This window comes from Tenrec ecaudatus, chromosome 5, assembly GCF_050624435.1.
Source record: "Tenrec ecaudatus isolate mTenEca1 chromosome 5, mTenEca1.hap1, whole genome shotgun sequence".
In the NCBI taxonomy this organism is placed as follows: Eukaryota; Metazoa; Chordata; class Mammalia; order Afrosoricida; family Tenrecidae; genus Tenrec; species Tenrec ecaudatus.
The window spans coordinates 122,795,265-122,820,571 of NC_134534.1; positions in this window are offsets into that span (position 1 = coordinate 122,795,265).

Below are 25,307 nucleotides of genomic sequence, written 5' to 3' on the forward strand. Positions count from 1 at the left end.
GGTACCCACACCCAAGGTAGCAATCGGGGCAGCAGGTACCCACACCCAAGGTAGCAATCGGGGCAGCAGGTAAGCCGGTTTCCTTTTGGTGGACACGGTCTTTCAGTCCTCCCCTCCTTCTCGGGTCCAACCTCTCCTTCCCCGGTCATGGTTATGGGAATAGATGGCAAACCCCCCAAACCTCTAATAACTCCCCCTTTGTTCTTGGACATAGGGGGCTCCCCTCTTTCCCACTCCTTCTTACTAATGCCTTCATGTCCTGCGCCGCGACTAGGTAGAGATTTGTTTTCTTAACTTGGAGTCAGCTTTCAGTAGAACCACCTGCTACCCACCCCTCCTTCCCTTTTTGTTAATGCTTTCCGTCACCACTATCTCTCTGCTGTCGCACTGGGTAAACCCGAAAGTATAGAACACTTCCCTGCCCATCTTCTCTAGCATCACCAACCCGTTCTTATCTGCCTTAAGACCCCTCTACCTTCCCATCCCATCCCCAGTTTCCAATTTCACTCACCCATCAGAAAGGCCCCAAACCTATCATTCAATGCCTCCTTGCTAATCAGTTTCTTGTACCTGTCGATTCTTCCTGCAACACCCCTATCTTGCCTGTGAAGAAAGCGGCGGCTCCTATCTCTTAGTGCAAAATTTATGTCTTATCAACAAAGCTGTTGTCCCCATTCGCCCCATAGTCCCTAACCCTTGCACCCTTCTGTCCCATCTTTCCCCTAATCCTACTCACTTTCCTTACTCAGTCTGAAAAACTCTTTCTTTACAATTATTCCAACTTCAATGAAGCAAATACTTTGCTTCCTTAGCTATGTAAATTTTTCAAACATTAAATTCCCAATTTCTCCCTAGTAGCTAAGCCATTAAACTCCCCACAGGAAGTCCCAGCAGCCTTCACGCATTGCAACCAAAACTACTCCCAGCAGGCCTTTAACCCTTTGCTGGTCCTTAGTTAATACAATTCCCATTCAGTGATTGCTTAAGTTTAAATGGAAACAGTAAGTTTCAGAAAGTCAGAGTAAGTTGCAAATTGTCAGAAAAAAGAGTTGGATAGCTTATTATAAAATGTCTGCTGTGCCAGAATGTGGAAGAAGCTTGAAAGTTTGTGGAAAACTGCCGAGAAGTGACTGAAAAAGGGAAACTACATGTGTTTATTGTAAGAAAAGGATTACAGTGTGGGAAATATGAAACACATTGAGCTATGGCTCCCCGATAACACAGAGAGGCGACAGAGCAGTTCGTCATTTCACAAGTCAGAATGAACATGGCTTTTCTTTGCATGAAGTTTGCAGATATAACTACTCATACTCATACTCATTTCTCCAACCCCAAACAATTCTTTTAATGCAATAAAACTAAATTTTGATGCAAGGGAGCTTTAACTAAATGTGTAAATTTTTCTCCAGCAGGACTTTCTAATCCATCTTGGTCTTTCTAGCCTCCCTGCAGTGATGGTACAAGAGTGCTGTTACAGTGTTACTAGCTCTACACCACAGCCCAGTCTCTCAGTTGCCGTAGTACTCCAACTCACCGGGGTACAGGCAAACAGTTTGAATGGCTATAAAATTTAAAAACTAGTTCTCTTTCTCACTACCGCAGGGCTGTATTCCTACCTGTCCTGGTGGGCCTTAGTTTTGTCTCCTCCCTAGTAGCAGCAAAGATTTCTAGCAAAGCATTGGAACATAGAATGCTCCAAACACAAAACTTTCACAAACAACTCCAGTTGGTCATAGACTCCACCTCAAAGTCTCTCACCTCCTTGCAGCAAAAACTTACATCCCTGGCATAGGTAACCCTTCAATATTGCCATGCATTAAATCTATTAACAGCTGACAAAAAGGTACATACACTATATCCATAAGTCAAAAGTAGTTAAATAAAGTGCTACAGTGCTCCACACCATGGCCAATGAAATTAAAAGAGGTCAGTGGGGCACCACCACCCCTTCCTCATGGTTTCAAAGTCTTATCATGACCTAGATCATGTGCCTCTTACGACCTCTGATAATCATCTGTGTACTATTCCTTTAGGTCTGTGTGTGTTTAAATTTTTGCAGAAATGAATGAAAGACATCTCCAACCTGACCTTCAATCAGCTTCTTCTCCACACTTACAGTCTGCTGCCAACCGGTCCAGGCCCCAAACCTTCCAACTCTTAATCACCCCCTTCTTTGCTCTGTCTCAGCAGGATGTAGTTAAGACTGAACATATAGCCCATTATCACCATTAAGAAGTTTGGGATAATTGGACTGGATCCAGACTAGGTAGCCCCCATCTCCATTTTGGCTTCTTAGGAAGATAGAACTTTGAGGTCCTCATTCCCAGCCCCTTGGGAGGATAAATGACCTATTTAAATATGCATCTTCTGCCCCAACATTCCAAGGAACTTGTCTCTCCAGACCAAGATTGTACAGCTCCTGTGCCAGCACTCCAGGGAGTAGGTTGGCAAACAACAAAGGCACTTCCCACAGATCGCATCCTGACTCAAGGTCCTGCAGCTGTAAGCAAAACATCTCCCTTCTTGTTGTCAATGTACACCTCCCTAGCTCAAGTCCTACATATCTCCCACAACCTCACCGACAAATTGCAATTTCCCTGACCCAACTCGTTGGGTCTCAGAACGGCCCAGGAGCTCAAGATGCTCCTGCCCCCTTCTCTGATCTCCTTCCCTCCCAGGAGCTCTTTTGCTACCGTGATAAAGCTGCTCTTACCCTCGCGTTCTTTGTCTCAATCCTACCTCTGTTTGGTGTCTCAGCATTGACTTCTCAACTAGTTCTTCCTGGGTCCCCAGCTAATAAATCTTCCCTTTTTCAAGTTCTCATAGAGTGCCTGCCTGGTCGTTCCCGTGTCATGATTTTGCTGTAGCAGTGAATTCTACTAGATGTGTATGAGGTCAATTTTATTGGTTGTATTGCTTTGATCATCTGTATCTTTGTTGAATTTCTTCATTTTTCTATCTTTTGTAACAACTGGGATATATCTCCCTAAAAATATCGTGGCATTAACTATTTCTCTTTTCAATTATTTTAAAGTTTGATTGATGTATTTTAGGGCTCTTTCATTCACTGTGTAAGTCCATATTATAGCTTAGTCCTTTTGTTTGAGTGACCAACAAACCATTACATAGAGTTCTTCTTTGAATACTTTTCTGGTTTTAACCTTAAAGTCAATACCATAAAGAAAGACCAGGCTTATTGGTCTGAAAGAAACTGGTGGAACACCTGAGGCTAAGAACCTTAGTCAAACATCAAGACTGACATGACTGTCTTGACCTCACCAGCAATTTAACTTCCTGTTGAACAATAACAGCAAATGGAAAGTCATTTATCATTAAGTCAATTGTGACACAGAGTGACTCTTTAGGATAGAGGAAAACTGTTCTTTAGAGTCTCTGTGTCTGTGTTTACCAAAGATCAGCTCCTAAATTCGAACCACAGACTGCTCAAAGCATTCCAGTATTTAATTCAAACTGCCTCCAGGGTTCCTTCACCAAGCATTGGATTTATCTATGAGATAAGAAGTCAGCTGCCTCAGAACAATCAAGCACATAAAATTAAAAGGAGAGCATTTCCTTCCGTGGGTTAAAGTTCAGTAGACAGTAAAGGATAGGAAAGAAGGACATAAAAAAGGAAACTATAGGGAGGAATACTGTTGCACTGTGAGGATCGGAGTAGCTTAGTGGCTGTGCATTGGCCTGCACTCCGCAAGGTGAGCAGAGATAGACATGGTTTTCTACTCTTATACAAAGTTAGTCTAGGAAACTCCACCCTGTTCTATAGGGTTGTTGAGAGATGGAACTGATTCCATGGCAGTGAGTTTTTCTGGTTTATTTATTTGTTTTGGGTGGGAATTTTAATCAATATCACAAAGCAAAATATGTTTAAGTGGTGAACAGAAAACCAATTTAGTGGACACACTTTCATTCAAATCACAATCAAACAAAGTAAATTTTTGGAGCCAAGTTCTAAAAAACCTGTAGAAATTAAGTAACAGAAAAACATGACTAATTCAGAAAATTAGGGAGATGAAGCTCTGGATCAGGAGGAAGCACAGAGCAGCACTGAAATTGTTCAAAGAAACCAACCTGTGTGATCATGAGGTGTCAACAGGAGTAAGTATCAGAAATTCAAAAACTATCAATCAAATTGACATGAAGGAGAATAGACATAGTGGAGACCCAAAATCCACCTGCAAAATAATTGGACAGTCCTTCACAGAAGGGCCACATGGAAGGGATGATATATAATCTGTGCAAAATAGCACTGATGAAACACTTAACTGTCCTCTAGTTCCTTAATCCCCTTACTCTCAAGGCCTTAGTTTTACTTCATTAATCTCGTTAGACATATATTTATCCATTTGTATAATAAAGTTTGTTCCATACATGAAATCCAAGGTAGATAAACCCTTCAGAAATAGTAGTAGGTGAAATGGTTTCCATGAGGGTATGGAAAGGGGGGTGGGAAGAGAAACTGACACCAATGATGATTGGATAACCCCACTTGGAGAAAAAAAATAACAGATTTGTAGGTGGATGTATACATAGATGGGGTAATATATAACAATAATAATCATAATATTAATAATATATCAAAATAGGGATTCTTAGGGAGCAGAATCAGGGAGTTCAAGAAGTACTGAGGTCAATTGAAGGTCAAACATGGTATGGACAAAAACAAGAAACAGAGGAGGCAAAAGACATTTATAGAGGTATAAATATAGGCATGCACATGTGTAAATATATTAATAGGAATATGTTAAGTATTAAGAATGGGCATTGGGTTTCTACTCAAATACTACCTCAATGCAAGAACACTTTGATTTAATAACTTGGAATTCTGTGATGTTCACCTTCGCTATACGATCACTGAAGTCAAAATGGGTGTATAAGCAAATGCAGTGAAGAAAGCTGATGGTGCCCTGTTGTTAAATGATATAGCATCTGGGGTCTTAAAGGCTTGAAGTCAAACAAGTGGCCATCTAGCAGAGAAGCAACAAGACCACGTGGAAGAAGCAAACCAGCCTGTTTGATCATGAGTTGTTGACAGGATCATGTATGGGGCATCAGAAGACCCAAAACAAAGAATTTTGTTGATGCAACTGTAGGGGTCAGGGAAGAGATGGAAAGCCTACCTGTAGACAATTGCACATTCCCTCACAGAAGGATCACAAGGAAGGAACAAGTCAGCCAGGGTGCAGCATAGCACTGATGGAACACACAACTTTCCTATTCTTCTAGTTTTTGTTGTTGTTGCTTTTGCATTATTATCTCTATTATTTTATAAATCACTCTTTTGGGAGCTTTTCCATCTAACAATCCTTATATCAGTTATATTGAGCATATTTGTACATATGCTGCCATCATCAATTTGAAAACAGTTTCTTTCTACTTGAGCGCTTGGTATCAGCTCCTCTTTTTTTAAAAAATCATTCTACTGGGGGGCTCATACAACTCTTACCTCTTCCTCCCACCCACTATCATGACCCCAGTTGTACCTTACAAATCCGGCTATACCAGATCATGTACACTGGTACAGATAAGAGCGCTCAACACCCAGAGTTCAGGACAGATAACCCTCTCAGGAGAATAGGAGTAGCAATACCATGAAGGTAGAAGGAACGTGGGGGGAAAAGGGGGAGAAATGGGGAACCAACTACAATGATCGACGTATAAGCCATCCTTCACCCCCACCCCAGAGAGAAGAACAACAGATATGTGGGCTAAGGGAGACAGAGGAAGATGTAAGAAATGAAAATAATTATAACTTCTCAGGGGTTCATGAGAGTGGGAGGGTGAGGGAGAAAGGGTAAAAAGAGGAGCTAATACCAAGGGCTCAAGCAGAAATAAAATGTTTTGAAAAATATGATGGCAACATATGTACAAATGTCATGTATGTGTTGTTATGAAAGCCCCCAATAAAATGATTTTTAATGAAAAAGGGAAAAAAGGTCAAGAAGAAAATGTTTTGAAAAGATTGGATGCAGCAAGTGAACAATTACACTTGATCTAATTGAATTATGATTGTTATAATATCTGTAAGAGCTCTCAAATAAAATGGTTTTATAAAGCAAAGAAGAAAGCAGAGATGGAGAAGTGGTAAGCTGGCTAAGGGTAGCACTGATTGATTTGGAGTGGCAGGCAAGGAGGAGCCTCTCTGCCCAACAGTAGGCACCCGGAACAAACACTTAAACTGTTTGCCTTTGAGTCCACTTCAACTTGATATGGTGCCCAATAAATACACAGAATTATTCTAAATGCATCATCCTTTCACCTCACACAGCAACACACTCTTTATTCAATAATAATTTGTCTAGCTATGTTCCTGTTTATTAACTATTGTGAAATTAGCCTCAACTCGTGATTACCTCATGCACAAGGGAACAAAAAACTCTCTATTTGAAAGAACCATTACTGATTAGACTCTTGATAGTCTTTTCAGATGTAGATCACTAGGCCTTCATCCTAGTCTGAGTTCAGAAGCTCCACTGAAAGGGATTCAACATCATAGCAGTCATCAAGAGACATCCAGGAACAAATGGAGGATAGCTGGCTTTGAGATGCAGTGTGTTACTTTAGATTAGTGGATGTAGATTTCTGAAGGTAGAGTCAAAGAAAAACAAGTGTTTGGGTGTTTTACTTCGAGGGGTGCACATTAGATCTTTTAAACAACAGGTTTTCAATAATTCTTACACCTACAAAGTTAACGCTGTGGCTTCTCTCCTGTCCAGGGTTTGCCTCTTGCTGATCACTATGATTCCCACTTTACAGAGACTTTGCTTCCTTAATGCCTTCCTGTATGACTCTTAGTTTTGTCCTATGTTCTTCTCTGGACCAACATACACTTGAACTATATCCAGTGAAGTTGGAATTTAGTAAACTATTTTGTGAATATATCTGAGCTCTGTGTTTCTCAAGAGTCATTTCTTTCCTGCCAAATAGCAACAGACTTCAATTTCTTTTGGTCCTAACATGACATCTCTGACCAAAGAAATAAATGGTACAAATCAATTTTTGGAGCTCACTGTAAGGGGATTGAAACTTTTAACAAGATACCCACTATCAAGATTTATGGGAGATAATTGGACAAATTTATGGAAAAGAAAAAGGAAAGATCGATTTTGAAGGATTTAACAGGCTATCTATTTCAGGATATTTCCAAATAATAAGTATAGAAAATTATAAGCCTTTATGTAATAGGAAGCATGTCAAATTGGCCTGAAAATCTTTGAGGAAGTTTTTTGTTAGTCAATCTGCAATTTTTTCACAGCAGGCACTTCAAAAAAAAATTTTTTTAAGAATCTACAGGTTAAAAGAAGTTTGGTTTCTGAGCTCCAAATTGTTTTTATTTGGGGTGTTGCTATTGCTACTTCAGCTTGGCTTAATCTGATATCAGTAAGTGTGTCACCCTTCTAAACTGACTACTTTTGACTAAAGGAAAAACCGGTGGCGAAAATAGAAAAAGCGCATTGGATGTGCAACATTGTCGTTCATGTGTTTGCTCCTTGACCATGATTATACTTCCTTTCTACCCATTGTGGGGTGAAGGAGTTTGCAAAGACATCTATCTAACCATAACTCAAGAGTCCCGGATGTCACTTGGTGACAAATACGTCATTAAATATATGTTCAACAGTAATTAAATGAATGAGTCGGGCATTGGGCTATGTTCTGGGATTATAGGGTCAAAGGTTGGGTTCTCTAGAAGAGAACCTGAAGTAAGTGCTCTCTGGACACCAGGAGTAAGAAATGTAGGGTAGGGCCATAGGAAAAAGGGGTAGCAGAGGGGTACTAACTTTGGACTGTCTCAACAGGAAATTTTGGAGCATAAATGGTCCCACACAGTTTATTCTACTTGTGGAAAGGAAATCAGTCTCTCTATCCTGATGTCAACTGATCCAAAATGTGGTCTTTGGAGGAGAGTGACCAAGAACGTCATACTTTTGCGAGGGTGATGGGCCCAGTTTAGTTCAGGACACTTCTCTCCAGAAGAACAATATCCAGTCTTCATCATCTTATATTAACAGCAGTTGTGCATGTATGCACTGTCCTGAAAAGGAGAATCTGGACAGACCAACAGCGTCACCCAGTACATACAAGTAATACCTAACCACATGACATTTCTGGTAGCTACTGTTAATATACTGCTGCACAATTTTTTTATTATCTTAAATAAAAATTTACTTGTATGTGATATTAATTATATTGTTTGATAGTTTCAGCATTCTGTTGGGTAACTTTTGTTTGAAATGGATACAAAAATAGGTACCTTCCAGACAGCTTTCCGTTTATCTATCTTCAAAATTTCTTGGCATAGACTAATAAGTGCTCCCCATGCTTTGTCAGCTTATTGAAACGTTGACATTGGTATTCAGTAAATTCCTGGATCTTTGCTTTTCTCTAATGCTTTCAGGGCAGCTTGTATTTCTTTCTTCGTGCCATTAGCCTTGATCATATACTGCCTCTTGAAATGACTGAGCGCTGACCAATACTTTTCCATATAATAAAGCTGCGAATCCCATTCATCTTCTTTTGATGTCCCCACATCATTCAGCATTATGTTAATTCAAACGCACTGTCATGGAGACTCTATTATGACGCGTAAAATCTGATAGAATAGAAGTGCCTCCACGGGTCACTGAGGCTGTAAATCTTTATGGGATCAGAAAGCCCCATCTTTCTCCATTAGAAGGGCTGGTGACTCATAACTGTTGACTTTGTGAATTGCATCACAATGAGCAATCCACTAGACTAAGAAGGCTATTTTTCCCATAGGATCCATCAATATTGTAGCCCAGTACTTGAATTTTGTTTACATATGAGATACATTGGGCATATTTTAAATTACCTCATGTGCATGTGAAAGATGGACAATGAATAAGGAAGACTGGAGATGAGTTGATGTGTTGACAATTCCATATATTGTGGAAAAATAAACAAACCTCTCTTGGAGGAAGCATAGCTGGAAAGCTTGTTAGTATCTGAGTGGTAAGACTTTGTCTCATATTCTTAGGACATAGTATCAAGAGAAACCAGTCCATTAAATAAAGGTATCCTGCTTGGTAAAGCAGAGGGTTAATGAAACAGAGGAAGACTCTCGAGGAGATGGATTGACACAGTAGGCAGAGCCATGACTTCAATCATAACACTTGTGAGGCTGGCACAGGAATGGGCACCATGTGATTCTGTTGTAATTGGGTTGCTAGAGTGAGAACCAACTCAGAGACACCTAAAATCAAGAATAAAGTGAAATAAAAACAAATCGTCAAAGTTGGCCACACATCTGAGGAAGCCCTCAATGTGGGAGATCATCAGAGGAACAAATGTCAAAGCTGCCCCACCCCCCAGAATTAAGGATAAAGTAAGCGTTACAGAAAGTAGAATACTCCAAAACTGTATGATCAATATCCCTGTAGACATCTCAAAATGAAACCAGAGGAACTATACAAAAAAACGTAAAAATTTGTTTGAAGCAAGGTAGAGATTTTCGAATGCAAAATGGAAAAAGAAAAATTAGTTATAATTAGAAGCATCAGCAAAACTTTGCAAGATATAAAGCAGGTAATTCTCTTGGAAATTAGGAAACTGAAGCTCGATAACACTGGGAAAATATATAAGGAAAATGGATGAGCGAGTCAGGCAACCAAAGTCCTTTAAAAGGGAAGCTGTTTTAGAAGGAACAGCAGAAAAAAAATGTATATGAGGAATTTTATTTTAATTTACAGAAAAAACAGTGCCAGTTCTTAATGAAAAATATCCATGTTAGAAGGACACACAAAGGGTCAAAGAATAAAAAGCAAAACCAGCTATATAAAGTACATTCTGTGAATTATTAACAAATATTTGTGAAATGCTCATCACAGAAAGTATAAACTTGACATCTTCCGCATAGTAATAATAATCAGGTTTCTTACAAAAAAATTGGAGATCATTATGGCATGGGATTTTCCAAAAGTTACAGTAAAATATGAAGGTAATGAATCCAATGTCTTAAAACTTCGGAGGGAAAGTATTTTCTTATGTGTTTATTATTTATGTACGTATTGTTTACTTACCTATTTATACATCTTATTTTTATTTATTGCAATCAGTAATTGGGCTGTGTATGAATATGAGGTCCTTGAGTGACCCAGTGGACTGGCTTGCTTGGCGGCTAAGCAAATGGTTTGACATGGCGTTTGCATAGAGGCTATATAGGGCATTACCATGAACTTGGGCTTACTGTCAATACTACATATTTATTTGTTGGTTTATCTTTTAGGTAAAGATGTTTAAATTAAGAATGTGGGTATAATAGACATACTTTGAGATATTCACTGACTCAAAAAGTTTCTTTTTTTAAGAAATCAAAAATTGGGGGCTCATACAACTCTTATCACAATCCATACATACATCCATTGTGTTAAGGACATTTGCCCATTTGTTGCCATCATCATTTTCTTTCTTTTTGTTTTTTAAGCAAAAGGGAAGAAATTTATTGGAGCCAATACAGGAAACCCTAGAAGGGCCCAGCATACTCTACTGTGTAGGCATACCCAGAAAAGGGTCATACCATTCACTGTACCCCCAAGTCCCAGATAGACTCCCCTTAAGCTGAGCCTCAAAGCCCCAGGACTAACTGGTGGGTGCCATCATCATTTTCAAAACTTTTTCTTTCTACTTGAGCCCTTGGTATCAGCTCCTCATTCCACCCCACCCTCCCTCCCTTCCTCATGAACCCTCAATAGGTTTCCTTTATTCATTCTATTTTCTTTTTCTTTAACCTTTTTATTGGGGGCTCTTACAATTTTTATCAGGATCCATGCATGCATCCATTGTGTCAAGCAAATGTGTACATTTGTGGCCATCATCATTCTCAAAACATTTGCCTTCTACTTGAGCTCTTAATATCAGCTCCTCATTCCACCCTCCCTCATGAACCCTCCATAATTCATAAATTGTTATTATTTTGTCATATGTTACACTGTCTGATGTCTCCCCTTGCCCTCTTCTCTGCTGTCCATTCCCCAGGGAGGAGACTATAAGTAGATTCTTGCAATCGGTTCCCCCTTTCTACCCCAAATTCCCTCCACCTTAGGTTCTACTCCAGCCCTAAGCAAAGACAAAAAGGAGAGAGAAATTAAGAGTAGACAGTGATTCAGAAAATTATCACAGCAGAGATCAAACAAATTCCCAAAATGAAAAATAAAGGAAACTCATAATACAAATTGTGCATTAAGTTTTAAAAAAGTAGTATAATTTAGAACAGTAAGGAAGTGATTCTAGAAGGGATATCTAAGGAGGGGGAAAAAAACCCTCACATATTAGTTTACTTGACGCCTTCAGTGGATTCCAACAAATGTGTTCAATGCCTTACAGAGTAGGAAATTTCCTAAGGGTTTGAAGAAGCTTTCCAGGGCATTCTTTTATGGTACTATGCCAAACTTTGTTAGTAGATGATTACAAAATATTTATACCACCCAGGACCTGATTATCAGACAGGTCTGACTACATAAATCATTATATTGAGTTAATTTTCGAGATGTTGGGGGTTTTGAAATGACTTAGCAAAAGGCGCATGGATTCAAAGCAATGGAAATGAGATATGTTTCCCTCTAGGTAGAGCAAGATAACTGCCCCAAAATGAAAGTTTTCTCCTCAGTTAGTCTTAAAGTTTGAACACAAACCACCCTCTAAAGCAGTGTATCTCAATCTTGCTAATGCTGCAACCCTTTAATACAGTTTCTCAGGTTGTGGTGGCCCCCCAACAATAAAATTATATTCTTTACTACTTCCTAACTGTAATTCCGCTACTGTTATGAATAGGGAGACCCCAGTGAAAGAGTTGTTCAGCCTAAAAAGGAGTAGCAACACACAGGTTGAGAAAGGATGCTCTAAACAAACATGACAAAATAATAATAATTTATAAATTATCAAAGGTTCATGAGGGAGGGGGAGCAGGGAGGGAGGAAAAAATGAGGAGCTGATACCAAGGGTTCAAGTAAAAATCAAATGTTTTGAGAATGATGATGGCAACAAATGGACAAATGCCCTTGACACAATGAATGAATGCATGGATTGTGATAAGCATTATATGAGCCCCAATAAAATTATTTTTTTAAATATGTATTCTGAAAAAAAGTAGAATAAATCAAAACAATGTATAGTGAATATAAATAAATTAAGCAACATTTTGACTAAAAAGTTAGCTAACTCAAAAAATAAAGAACATCATACATGAGAAGAACAGTCTTTAAAATTATAAATATGAGGCCAAATAAATGACAGTTGCTCTAAAAAAATGACAGTTGCTCTCAAACACAGATGAAAAAATTAAGGGAAAGTGAGATTTAATTAATGGGAGTAGAATAATGGGATGAATAAAAAGGCCAACTGAATATTGAAGAATATAAACAATATCACTGAATATTATGTGTGGAAATTGTTGAATGGGAATCTGTTTTTATGTGCATAGATTTGTTAAAATACAATACATATTAAAATGTCCATGGGACCACAGCAGACTCGACCGGAAAACATCCATAAAGGTCAACAGACAGACCTGGAACTGTTTGAGCACTTTTCTGTTTTTGCTGTTGATTACTTAGTTAGTTGCATTTGCTGTTGTTCATTTTTTTGTCTACTATTTTTGTTATGTTTTCTTTTGCTTTGTTTTTGCACATATTATTGTCTCTGCATGTCTATCTGGACAAGATAGGTAGGATGAACAATCCTGAGGTGAGAACAATGGGACTAAATGGTTCCTGGAGAACACAGGAGAGCGGGAGGTTCTGGAAAAGGAGGGGAATGCCAACAAACGCAGGGACAAAGGAAGAATAAGTGATCTAAACTTGATGGTGAGAAGGGCATAAGATGCTTAAGGGGGGAGTGGGGGTTTGATCAAGGACAATGTAGCCGAGAGGAATTACCAAAACCAGAATGAAGGCCGAACATGATAGTGGGACAGGAGGAAAGTAAAAGGAAACAGAGGAAACAACTGGAAGGCAAAAGACATTTATAGAGTCTAAATACAGGCATGTATATAGGTAGGTACATTTGTATATAACGACAAGGGAATCAATCTGTGTACATATATTTATCTATGAAGTATTATGGAAGCTGTTGACAAGATCCCCTCAAGTACTCCCTTAATGCAAGAGCAATTTGTTCTACTAACATGGCACTCTGTGATGCTCACCTTCCCTGACACGATCATGAAGACAAAGCGGGTGCACAAATAAATGTGGTGAGGAAAGCTGACAGTGTCCAGCTATCAAAAGATATCGCATCTGGGGTCTTAAAGGCTTGAAGATAAATAAGCAGCCATCTAGCTCAGAAGCAACAAAGCGCACATGGTAGAAGCACACCAGCCTGTGAGATCATGAGGTGTCGACAGGATCAAGTGTCAGGCATCAAGGACCTCAAACAAAACAAACAAAAATATTATATCAATGGGAATGAGGGGGAGGGCAGAGTGGAGACCCAAAGCCTATCAGTAGTCAATTGGACGCCCTTGTCAGAAGGGCCACAAGGAAGAGACCATCCAGTCAGTGTGCAGCATAATGAAACATACAACCTTCCTCTAGTTTTTTAATGCTTCTCTTCCCACCCCACTATCATGACTCCAATTCTATCTTAAAAATCTGGCTAGACCACAACATGTATACTGATACAGATAAGAGCTCCCAACACAGGGAATCCAGAATAGATAAATAAGGACCAATAAGGGGAGCAGAGATACTAGGAGAATAAGAGAAGGGAATGGGGAGTAAGGGGGAACCGATCACAATAATCGATGTATGACCCCCAGGAGACAGTGGTCAATGTAAGACATGAAAAAAAGAATCAGAATAATTTGTAAATAATCAAGGGGACGGGGGTGGGGAGGGTGGGAGAGAGAGGAGGAAAATAAGGAGCTAATACTAAGGGCTCAAGTAGAAAAAATATTTTGAAGAAGATGATGGCAACATATGTACAGATGTGTTTGACACAATGGATATATTTAAGAGCCTCCAATAAAATAAAAACTAAAAAAATGTAATTATGACTCAATAGGAATGCTGGTGCTAAAATACTGTTGGTGTAGTGGTTGCTAAAGCTGCCAACCTCAGACCAGCAGTTTTAAACCACCAGTCAACTCTTTGGGGTGAAAGAAGAGGCCTTGTACTCCCATAAAGTATTACAGTCTTGAAAACACAGAGGGGAAATTCTATCTTGCCCAATAGGGTCATTAGAATCAGAATTGATGGTGGCAGTGAATGTGGATTATTGGGAAGAGTTATGGAGTTATAGTAGGTATCAAGTAGATAGGTTAATTTAAAAAACAAAATTTTGGACCAGTAATGCCTTAGGAGAAAGAAGAGGCTTTTTGCTTCCATAAAGATTTACAGCCTCTATCAAAAGATATAGCATCTTGGGTCTTAAAGGCCTGAAGGTAAACAAGCAGCCATCTAATTCAGAAGCAACAAAGCCCACATGGAAGAAGCACACCAGCCTGTCTGATCATGAGGTGTCGAAGGGATCAGGTATCAGACATCAAAGAACAAAATATCATACCATTGTGTGCTCACCTTCCCAATACTATCACCGAAGACAAATGGGTTCATAAGCAAAAGTGATAAAGAAAGCTGATGTTATCCAGCTATCAAAAGATATAGCATCTGGGGTCTTAAAGTCTTGGATGTAAACAAGTGGCCATCTAGCTCAGGAGCAACAAAGCCCACATGGAAGAAGCACACCAGCCTGTGTGATCAGGAAGTGTCAACGGGATCAGGTATCAGGCATAAAAGAACAAAGAATCCAATCATTGTGAATGAGGAGAGTGCAGATTGGAGACCCAAGACCCATCTGTAGGCAACTGGACATCCCCTTACAGAAGGGTCATGGGGAGAAGACGAGCCAGTCATCAAGGTAGCAATGATGAAACATATAACTTTCCTCTAGTTCTTAAATGAATACAGAAAAGGCATTTGCCTATATCCAACACACTCATTAAAATATGAATAAAATGGAAATTCCTCCAAATAACAAAAGCCACATATGAAAATCCAATGACCAACATCATACTCAATGGGGAAAAACAAAAAGTATTTCTCTTGAAAATGGGAACTACACAAGAATATTCCTGAACAGCATTCTTATGCAAAATCATGTCCAAAGTCTTAGCCAGAACCATAAGACAATAGAAAGAAATCAAAGGATTTCTTTGGGCAAAGAATACGTGAAAAATCCTCTATCTGAAGACTATATAATTTGATATTTGTAAAAATTCAAAGACTACACTCAAAAATTTGTAATAAATTGAAGGATTTGTTAAGTTTCCAGGTTATAAAATTAAGAAGCAGAAATCAGTTAAATTATTTTATACCATCAAAGAGCTCTGAAAAAGATACCAAGAAAACAATACAATTTGCAACAGCCTGAAACAAAAGGTGAATATCACAGAATGCCAGATTATTAGAAACAAGTGTTCCTCTGTGATGGAGTACTTAAGTAGAGGCCCAATGTCCATCTGTAAACTTAATACTTAACATATAGATATAAGTACATAGATATATTGCCCTCTCATTATATATAAATATATTTACATATGTACATGCCTGTATTTAGACCTCTATAAATGTCCTTTGCCCCTGGTTCTTTCCTCTGTTTCTTTTTATTTTCCTCTTGTTCCACCATCATGTTCAGCTTTCATTCAGGTTTAGAAATTCCTCACTGCTACGTTGCCCTTGATTAAGCCCCACTAGGCATCCTATGCAGTTCTGCCCATTGACTTTAGTTTGCTTGTAGTTCCCTTGTCCCTGGGTTGGTGTCCCCACCCCCCTTTCTTTTGCCCACATCCCATTTTCCTGTATTTACGCCCCCGCCTGCCCCCAGAACCATCAATCTCATTCTTTTCAGCTCTGAATTATTTATCCTACCTATATTATCAAAATAGACATGTGTAGACATTAGTAAGTGCAAAAACCAGGCAAAGCCAAACAAAGCAACAAAGGCAGTCAAAACCAACAAAACAACAACAGAAAACAAAAGCAAAATAACAACCACAAAAAGAAAGCCACTGACAAAACTGGAAAAGCATATATATATATATTTTTTCAAGGTCTGTTTGTTGGTCTTTATGAGTGTTTTCCAGTCGAGTCTGTTGGGGTCCCTTATTCTGTCTCCAAAGTCAACTTTTGGTATTCCCTGGGGATTTCATCACTCTGCTCCCCTTGCTGTTCTGTAGCATGCTTTTAGTGTTTCACCCAAGTGTAATGGGTCAAATTGAGCACAATTCCCGCACTGTGTCTCCAGTATTGTCCTCCATTGTCCTACACAATCGCTGAAGACAAAATGGGTGCATAAGCAAATATGGTGAAGAAAGCTGATGGTGGCGGGCTATGAAAAGATATAGTGTCTGGGGTCTTAAAGGCTTGAAGATAAACAAGTGGTCATCAAACTAAGAAGCAACAAAGCCCACATGGGAGAAGCATGCCAGCCTGTGTAATCATGAGGTATAAATGGGATCAGGTATCAGGCATCTGAGACCCAGAACAAAATCATACCCAATATGAAGAGGGTGGGAGGAGGCATAGAGTAGAGACCCAAAGCCCATCTGTAGACAATTGGACATGGCTGCACAAAAGGGTCACAAGAAAGAGATGAACCAGTTAGGGTGCAGTATAGCACCAAGGAAACCCACACTTTCCTCTAGTTCTTTAATGCTTCCTTCTCCCCACTATCATGACCTCAATTCTACCTTACAAATCAGATTAGATCAGAACATGCACACTGCTACAGATAAGAGCCTGCAATACAGGGAATCTAGGATAGATAAACCCCTCAGGACCAACAATGAGAATAGAGATACCAGGAGGATAAGAGGAAGGTGTGGGGAAAAAGGGGGAATCACAAGGATTAATATATAATCCCCTCCCAGGGGGATGAACAACAGAAAAGTGGGTGAAGGGCAACAGAGGACATTGTAAGATATAAAAATAATTATCTATAACTTATCAAGGTTCATGAGGGATGGTGGGAGAGAGAGGGGAAAACGAGGAGCTGATATCAAGGGCTCAAGTAGAAAGAAAATGCTTTGAAAATTATGATGGCAGCATATGCACATATGTGCTTGACATAATGGATAAATGTATGGATTGTGATAAGAGATGTAAGAGCCTCCAATAAAAGTAATTAAAAAATAATAAAATTTTCAAAGGAAATACAAAGCATTCATCTGAAAAATGAAAAAAGAGAAAAGGTGAAATACTTAATAATAACCCTAACCAAAGAAATAGAAGACCCATACAAAGACAACTACAGAACATAACGTTATAGGACACCAAAAGAGAACTACACAAGTGGAAGAATAGCCCACATTAATAGATAGAAAGATTTAGTGTTGTAAATATTTCAATACTGCAGAAAGCAATCTACAAATACAATACAATTCTGATCCAAATCCATTTCATTATTTAAAGAAATGGAGAAGCTAATTAGCCAATGCGTATGGAGAGAGAGGAGGGCCAAGCCAAGAATTCCTCAAAAATAAGAATAAAGTAGGAAGCTGTGGACTGTTCAGCCTTAAACCCCATTACACAGTCACAGGAGTTAGAACAGCCTCATCCTGGCACAATGATAGATACATAGACTACCCAAACAAAACAGAAAATCTAGAAATAAAAATACCTAGCAACAACTGCCATCACTGTCAGTTTTCCATGCTGTGGTGGCTTGTCTATTGCTGCGATGCTGGAAGCTATGTCGCTGGTATTTCAAATACCAGCACGGCCACTCAAAATGAACAGGTTTCAGCAAAGCCGGCAAAGAAAAGAACAGACTAAAAAGAAGGAATTAGCTAGTCATTTCAGAGAAATTATCTAAATAATCCCTATGGATAGCAGAGAACATTCTAAATTAATGAAAACTTCACTGATGGAACCAGAACATAGTCAGAGGTTGTACAGAAGATGAGCCCGTCAGATTGAAAGGCACTCAAAATATGATGGAGGAAGAGCTGCCTTCTCAGAGTAGAGCTTACCCTCATGCTATGGATGAAGTAAAACTTGTAGGAGAAGAGCTTTCTGGACCTTCATTTACTGATAAGGCACAACTCAAATGAGAAGAAACAGCTGTGTAATAGTTATGTTTTTGTGGCAACCAGGCCAAAAGAAATATGTGGGTGGATATTAATTAGGTCGCAGTTTGATTGGAAGGCAAAGGGGTAAATGCCTCTTCAAGGCCCTCCCTCTCTCTCTTGGTCAGCATGCTGCTGCTGTACCTGTTCTCTGCCTCAACCTGTGTGCTCTACTGCCTGTGGACCAAGCCAACCTATGAGTCATGTTGCTAGAGCTTGAGACTCCTGTGAGACCTGCTTCACCATGCTGCTGGTGCATACATTTCTTGAGCTTGAGGCTGCTGGATCCTGACACCTCATTACTTACGTTCAAGATCCCATTGGGGTCAGCTCCACTAAGCTCCCATGCTGATTGTTGCTCACCCACCCTACTGTCTGCTGGCTGTGGGCAGACTCTGTCTGTCTTGTCTGAGGGAATACTCCAAAGTCTGCTTCCTTGAGTGAGTTGAAGGACTTCCAGGATATTAACTGTTTCACAAAAGTGAGTTGCACTGAGCCCTCTGTACTGCTGTGAGGATTAATTAGTTGTTATATTCCTTCTTGCTGAATTAATCTATCTATCATCTATCTATCTATCCACCTATCTACATATATATTTGGGGGAGGGGGTTTGTGATGATTATTGTCCTGGTATTGTTTCTCTAGAGAACCCTGCCTAATACAGGCTGTAAATATTCATTAATAATTGGAACTTAGAATGTACAAAGCAAGAATCTAGGAAAATTAGAAGTTGATAAAAATGAAACAGAATGCATAAAGTTTTCTATTCTCAGGGTTAGTGTGCTCAAGTGGACTGGTATTTGTCATTTTGAATCAGAGACTCAGATGGTTTTCTGTAGTCGGAATGACACAATCAGTAACAACTGTGTTGCATTCATTGTCAAAAGTATATTTCAAGATTTATCTTGAAGTAAGTTGCTGTATGTGGTAGTATAATATTGATTAATGTTCAAGAAATCTGTGTTAGTCTGGGTGGAAAAGAGAAAGTAATTAATAGAAACTCATGCATATAGGAGAGAGGTTTATGTAAAGAGTACACAAAGAAAGCATCTTAACCCAGTCCAGTCCAAGCCCATGAGTCTGATATTAGCCCAGATGTCTGATACCAATCTATAAAGTCCTCTTCAGACTCACATAACACATGCAATGAAGCCTAATGCAGGACGATCACAAACCAGTAGGTATAAATGCTTTGGATCCAGTGGTGGTGCAAGCATCATAGCACTGGCAGGGGTCTCCATGTGGCTTTTTTAGCATCCAGGGCTGCATCAGGGTAGGTCCATGTGGCTTCTCCTCAGGGATGTCTCATAGGGCATCAGCCTTTTCAGTAGAGTCTCCAAGGGAGTCAAGAGAAAAGTGTCTCCCATCTCCAAGGAGGAAGAATCAGGATTTCCCAGAATTCTCCAGAGAAGGCCATGCCCACACAGAGGCCTCATTGGCTATGATCCAATTGAAAGACTAGATTCTACCCTTTCACTATTAATCCTCTCAAGTCCCAAATTGATATCAGATTATGTAACTACCACAAAATCCAGTAACTCCAACTCATGTACATGTATGCACCAACCACTAAAGCTAGGATCGTATAAATTGTAGTATTCTACAAAAATATTCAGTCTGCAATTGATCAAATATTCAATCAAGATGCATTGATAAATATTGGCCATTGTCATTCAAAGTTGGAAACTTAAGGAGGAAGGAATCGTAGACAGAAAAATGATCTTAATAAAAATGAAACTGGAGATCACATGATGTAATTTTATATACCAAAGACTGCTTTATCTCAAAACACATTTTGTCAACAGCAGAAGAGGCAACTGTACACATGGACTTCTCAAATGGAATACACATAAACAAATTGACTATACCTGTGGGAAGAGATGGATGGAGAAGCTCCATATCAGCAGGTGTGTTAGTCTGGGTAGACTAGAAAAACAAATCCATTGACACACCTATGTGTATAAGAAAGAGATTTATATACAAGAGCAATTTATATACAAGAGAAAACATCCCAGCCCAATCCAGAGCAGGTCCATAAGTCTGAGATTAACCCATATCTCTGGTATCAATCTAGAGAATCCTCTTCAGACTCATGAAGCACATGCAATGGCGCCAAATGCAGGATGATCACAAACCAGTGGGTAGAAAGTCTTTGGGTCCAGTGGTGTTGTAAGCATCTCAGTGGTGGCAGAAGTCTCTCTGTGACTTCTCTGGCTTCTGAGGTCAGGTTACGTCCATGTGACTTGTCTTCTTCAATGTCTCCCAGGGAGTGAGCCATCTCCAATGGTGTGTCATGGATTTGTTTCTCTAGTCTACCCAGACTAGCACAGCGGCTAAAATTAGACCAGGAATTGACTGCAGGACAGATTGCCAATTGTTCATATGTAAGTTCAGCTCAAAGTTGAAAAAAACTCAAGTTCACAAAAGCCAAAGTGACCTTGAATATATCTCTCTCCAATTTAGAGGACACCAAAAGAAGAAATTTAATGCATTAAACCCTAATGTCAGAACTGATGAACTGTGGGATGACAATAAGAACATTATGCATGAAAGCAAAAAGTCAGTCAAAATATAAGGAAGGAAGGAAGAAAGAAATCAAAGTGCATGCCAGAAGAGGTTCTGCTACTTAACCTTAATCATAGCGTAGCTATGGTAAATGGAAGAAATGAATGATGCAGTTCTAGAGTGGACCATACATTTTAAAGGGCAGTTCAAGAAGACAAAGTACAATATTAAAATGAATTGTGCAAAGAAATAAAATTAGAAGACCAAAATGTGAGAACAAACTCTGCGTATCTTAAACTGAAATGACTAGCGAAAACAATTTAAAGCCTTTTAATGTTAAAAGACCCTATGGGCAAAATATTGAATGATGCAGGAAGCATCCAAGTAATATGGAAGAACTTTTATGTACAAAGTTACTGTACATAAAAAGCCTAGCTCACATTCAACCATTTCAAGAGGAAGTATATGAGCAGGAATGAGTGGTACTTTGGCTAAACTAATGGCGTTGGCAATGCGTAGTGGTTATTCATTGGGATGCTAACTGTAAGGTCAGGAGTTTAGGAAGGATGCGGCTTTCTACTCCTGTGAAGGTTTGCAGGTTTGAAAACTCTGCTCCATAGAGTTGCTATGAATCAGCATTGACTTGATGGCAATGAAATAACGGACCTACTAGGGGGATGATTGATAAAGCTCTCTGACATAAAATGACAATGATGTCTCTTAGGTGAACCAGAGACATGTATAAACCAAAAATGGATAAATGTATTATGAGCTTGCATTTAATTCTAGCCCTTATCTAAGAACAATTAGTTCTTTTGTCATGACCGTCACCCTCATGAAGAAATCACTGAAGATGTGGGTGCTATAGCAAAATGTGGTGAAGTAACTAGAAGGCATCTGACTCTCAGAGGGAATAAATAGTATCTGAGGTCTTAAAGGCTTGTCTTCAGAAATCAGCCATCTAAGCAAGGTGTCAAATAAATCAACAAGGAAGCACATCAGCTCGTGTGATCCAAGAATTGTAAATAATATAATCCAAATTCGAGAAAGGGACTGGTATCACAGTTTAAGTTGCGAACACCTGGTTTGTATAAGGCTGTGGATAACAGTGGAAACCTAGAATCCATTTGAAGGATATATACATGGATTAAGCCTCTGTTAAGTCCCCTTTGTTCATAGTTGAAGTAGATAAATAGCCCTACTGTCAGATAGAGAGCATTCTAACATTGATTATGGCAGAGGTAGTTAGGTCAATATTTAATATATTGCTATGACTCAGCAATTTAAGACATTGTTAATCATTTGCTCTCCCTTTTGATCCATTTTAAAGTTGTTTCAAGTTAAAAAAAATTGAAGGGGAAATATGAGTGAGTACTCCCTCCAAAACCCGAAAATACTCTGCTGGTAGGAGCTTTTGTAGCACAAATTTTCCCAGTAGGTGAGCATCCAGCAACTTGCTCTGAGATAGTGCGCCCAGTGGCAGCTCCTGGGAAGGTTCTCTCTGGTCACAGTGAAGTTTGTGTAAAAGCAGTTTCTCTCGAACCTTGTTTTTTGTGATGGGCGATTTAACAGAATAGTGTGTGGCTATGGGATTTGTTTTTCCTGTTTGGGGGGAAAATGCCGCTAAAACTTGTGATGTTGAACACAGCTTACAAGGATAGTGCTATGGGAAAAACTCAAGTGTATAAATGCATTTCTTATTTTAAACAAGGTGAAATGTCGATTGATGACAAACCTTATTCTGGACTTCCATCAACTTTCTGTGTGACAAAAATGTCAACAAATTTTGTGTACTTGTGCTCAAAGACCAATAACAGACCATTGAAGAGACAGGAAAGTTATCTGGACTATCTTGGTAAAACAATTATAAGATAAGGATCACTGTGAAATTTGTGCCTTGGGTTCTGATTGACCAATGAGAAAACATTAAGTGGAAACATGCTGTGCTTTGGAAAAACAGTTCCAAAGTGACCCAGACTTTTTTCAAGGTCATTACTGGTGACTAGACATGGCACTATTGTTACGACCCCAAAAGCAAATTTCAATCAAGCCAGTGGAAGACACTATTGTCACCACACCCCCCAAAAGTCTCCTTAAGTGAAATCAAAGATCAAGATGAAGCTCCTTTGTTTTCTTGATGTGAGGTATATCGTGCATTTGGAGTTTGTCCCACAAGGTCAATGGGGGACTGGTTTTGTCACCACAACAATGCACCTGCTCATGTAGCCATCTTAGTGCTCCAGTTGTTGGCAATCAACAGCATGCCTTTCCTGCCCCACACACCATACTCACCTGACCTCGCTCTGTGTGGCTTCTTTTTGTTTCCACGAATGAAGAGGAATATGAAAGGACAGCGATTTGACCACATAGAAGAGGTGAACAAGAAAACAAGGGAGGTGCTGTCAGCCATCCAAACAGATGAATTTGACTGCAAATTTGACAGACGTATCATGTGTAATGGAGAGTACTTAGAAGGTGAAAAGGTTGTTGTTTTTTTTAAATTAAATACATAGCTTTGAAAAATCTGTTTTTTGGGAGGTACCCTATGTTCACATGGAGTTAGTCCCTACTGGATCTCCACTGACCATAGATCACGGATGCGAATAGCGTGGCTAACATGCAGTAAGCTCACAGACCGGTGGGTGGAGAGTTTGTGGATCCAATGGTGGTGGCTCCATCTCCAGGCTTCTATACCATCAGTGTGGCTCCATATGGCTGATTGACAGGCTAAATTTCCCCCTTCATTCTTTTATCAAGTTGTCATGGAATTGTGTAACTACCATAGCATCAATAAGCAAAAAACCAAATAACTAAATTAAAAGGTATAAAAAGGACAAAGCTCAACAAGTCACAATTGAGAATACTCAAATGACTAACAAAAACATAAGGGAATGCTCATGACCACTGGCCATTCAAATCAAAATAATGATGCATCACCTTACACCCACAACGACAGCCCAATTCAAAGAAGCAGAGCCTGGGGAGGATGAGGAGAAATTGGAATTCTACTACACTGCTGGTGGGCTTGTAAACATGTACAACCATTGTGGAAAGTGATATGGTGACTTCCTAGAACAACTGGGAATGGAAATACAAGACCCGCCCGGCAATATCTCTGCTGAACATATACTCCAAAGAAATGACACAGAAGAGGAACAGACATATGCTCTCCAATATTAAATGAAACACTGTTCACAATAGCAAGAAGCTGGAAAAAAATCCAAATGCCAATAAGTAGAAGAATAGGTAAAGAAACTCTGGCAGTACACAAAGTGGAATACTATACATCACTTAAAAAGAGTTACGAGGCTATGAAACACCTTATGACATGGATGGACATGGACACCATTATGCTGAGTACAGTTAGATAATCACAAAAGGACAAATATATGAATATAGTAGTATAAGGATAAACACAAAGATGAAGGCAGGCTTCTGTCCTCAAGACATATAATCTTTTTAAAAAATCATTTTATTGGGGGCTTGTACAACTCTTATCACAATCCATACATCCATCCATTGTGTCGAACACAAATGTACACCCATTGCCATCATCACCCTCAAAGCATTTCACCGTTTACAAGGATCTACATATAACCTCCTCCCTGCGGGATGGACAACAGAAAAGTGGGTGAGGGGAGATGTCGGACAGTGTAAGATATGACAAAATAATAATTTATAAATTATCAAGGGTTCATAAGGGAGGGAGCTGCAGGGAGAGAGAGAAAAAACAATGAGTTGCTGATACCGAGGACTCAGGTGGAAGGTAGGTGGAAAGACATAATCTTCTAAACTAGTCTCACAAGCAACAAGGTAGTGAGCGTGCCTACTGACCATGAACCACACATCACGCTCTTTATTTGTACGTGTCAAAAAACACCTCAGTGGAGGATACTTCACACCTCAGCTCAGGTCAGTTCTCAAGATGTGGAGGAGGGAGAACATGAATCAGGTACTGCCATACAACAAGGTTCCGATGTCACCACAAATCAACAGACACTCCTACAAGAGTGATTGATGAGCATTAGTGGGATACTTGTGCACATAGCTTCCTTCCAAGAATGATTAGTGAAACTTACTGGAAATTCAGGGATGTCGGGGTAGTTGTGGGAATATGTCTGTCTTGGAGAACGGTTTTGCATTTTAGTGGACAGGTAAACCAGGTGGGCAACAAGCCAATGGGAAAAGCGCGTTAAAATATGTAAACAGAACTCAAGGAGAGAATGCCTAGTGCTATGTTCCGAATCGGACACTTTGACCTAGTTTCTGTCTGGTCTTTGGTGACACGGCCATGGAATATAGACAACCAGACCGCAGAGACGAAGCTTTTGTGACACTTCCTTCACAGGCCACACTAGAAGGAATTGAACCGCATCAAGGGACCACGTTGAAGGAATGGGCCCTGACCTTAAAATTTCCTGAAGTAGACTTAAGCGACTGAATTACTCCCTTGGATTTAAGAAACCCTAGTGTGTGAGGAGGTAGACCACCACTCCCAAGGTTGTAGCATTGGTCTTTGGTTGGTTTGGGACTCTTACTTTGAGGGTGCCAATGAATGGTGACTCAGGACTGCCACCTGTTTACTATTATAATGATCTCCTTGTTTTTTTATGACATGTATCAGTCTGGTTGTCGTGGTTCTGATTTGGGGAACGATTCTTGTTTAAAGTTTTGCCTTATCCTCAGCTTCAACCCTCATTCTGTG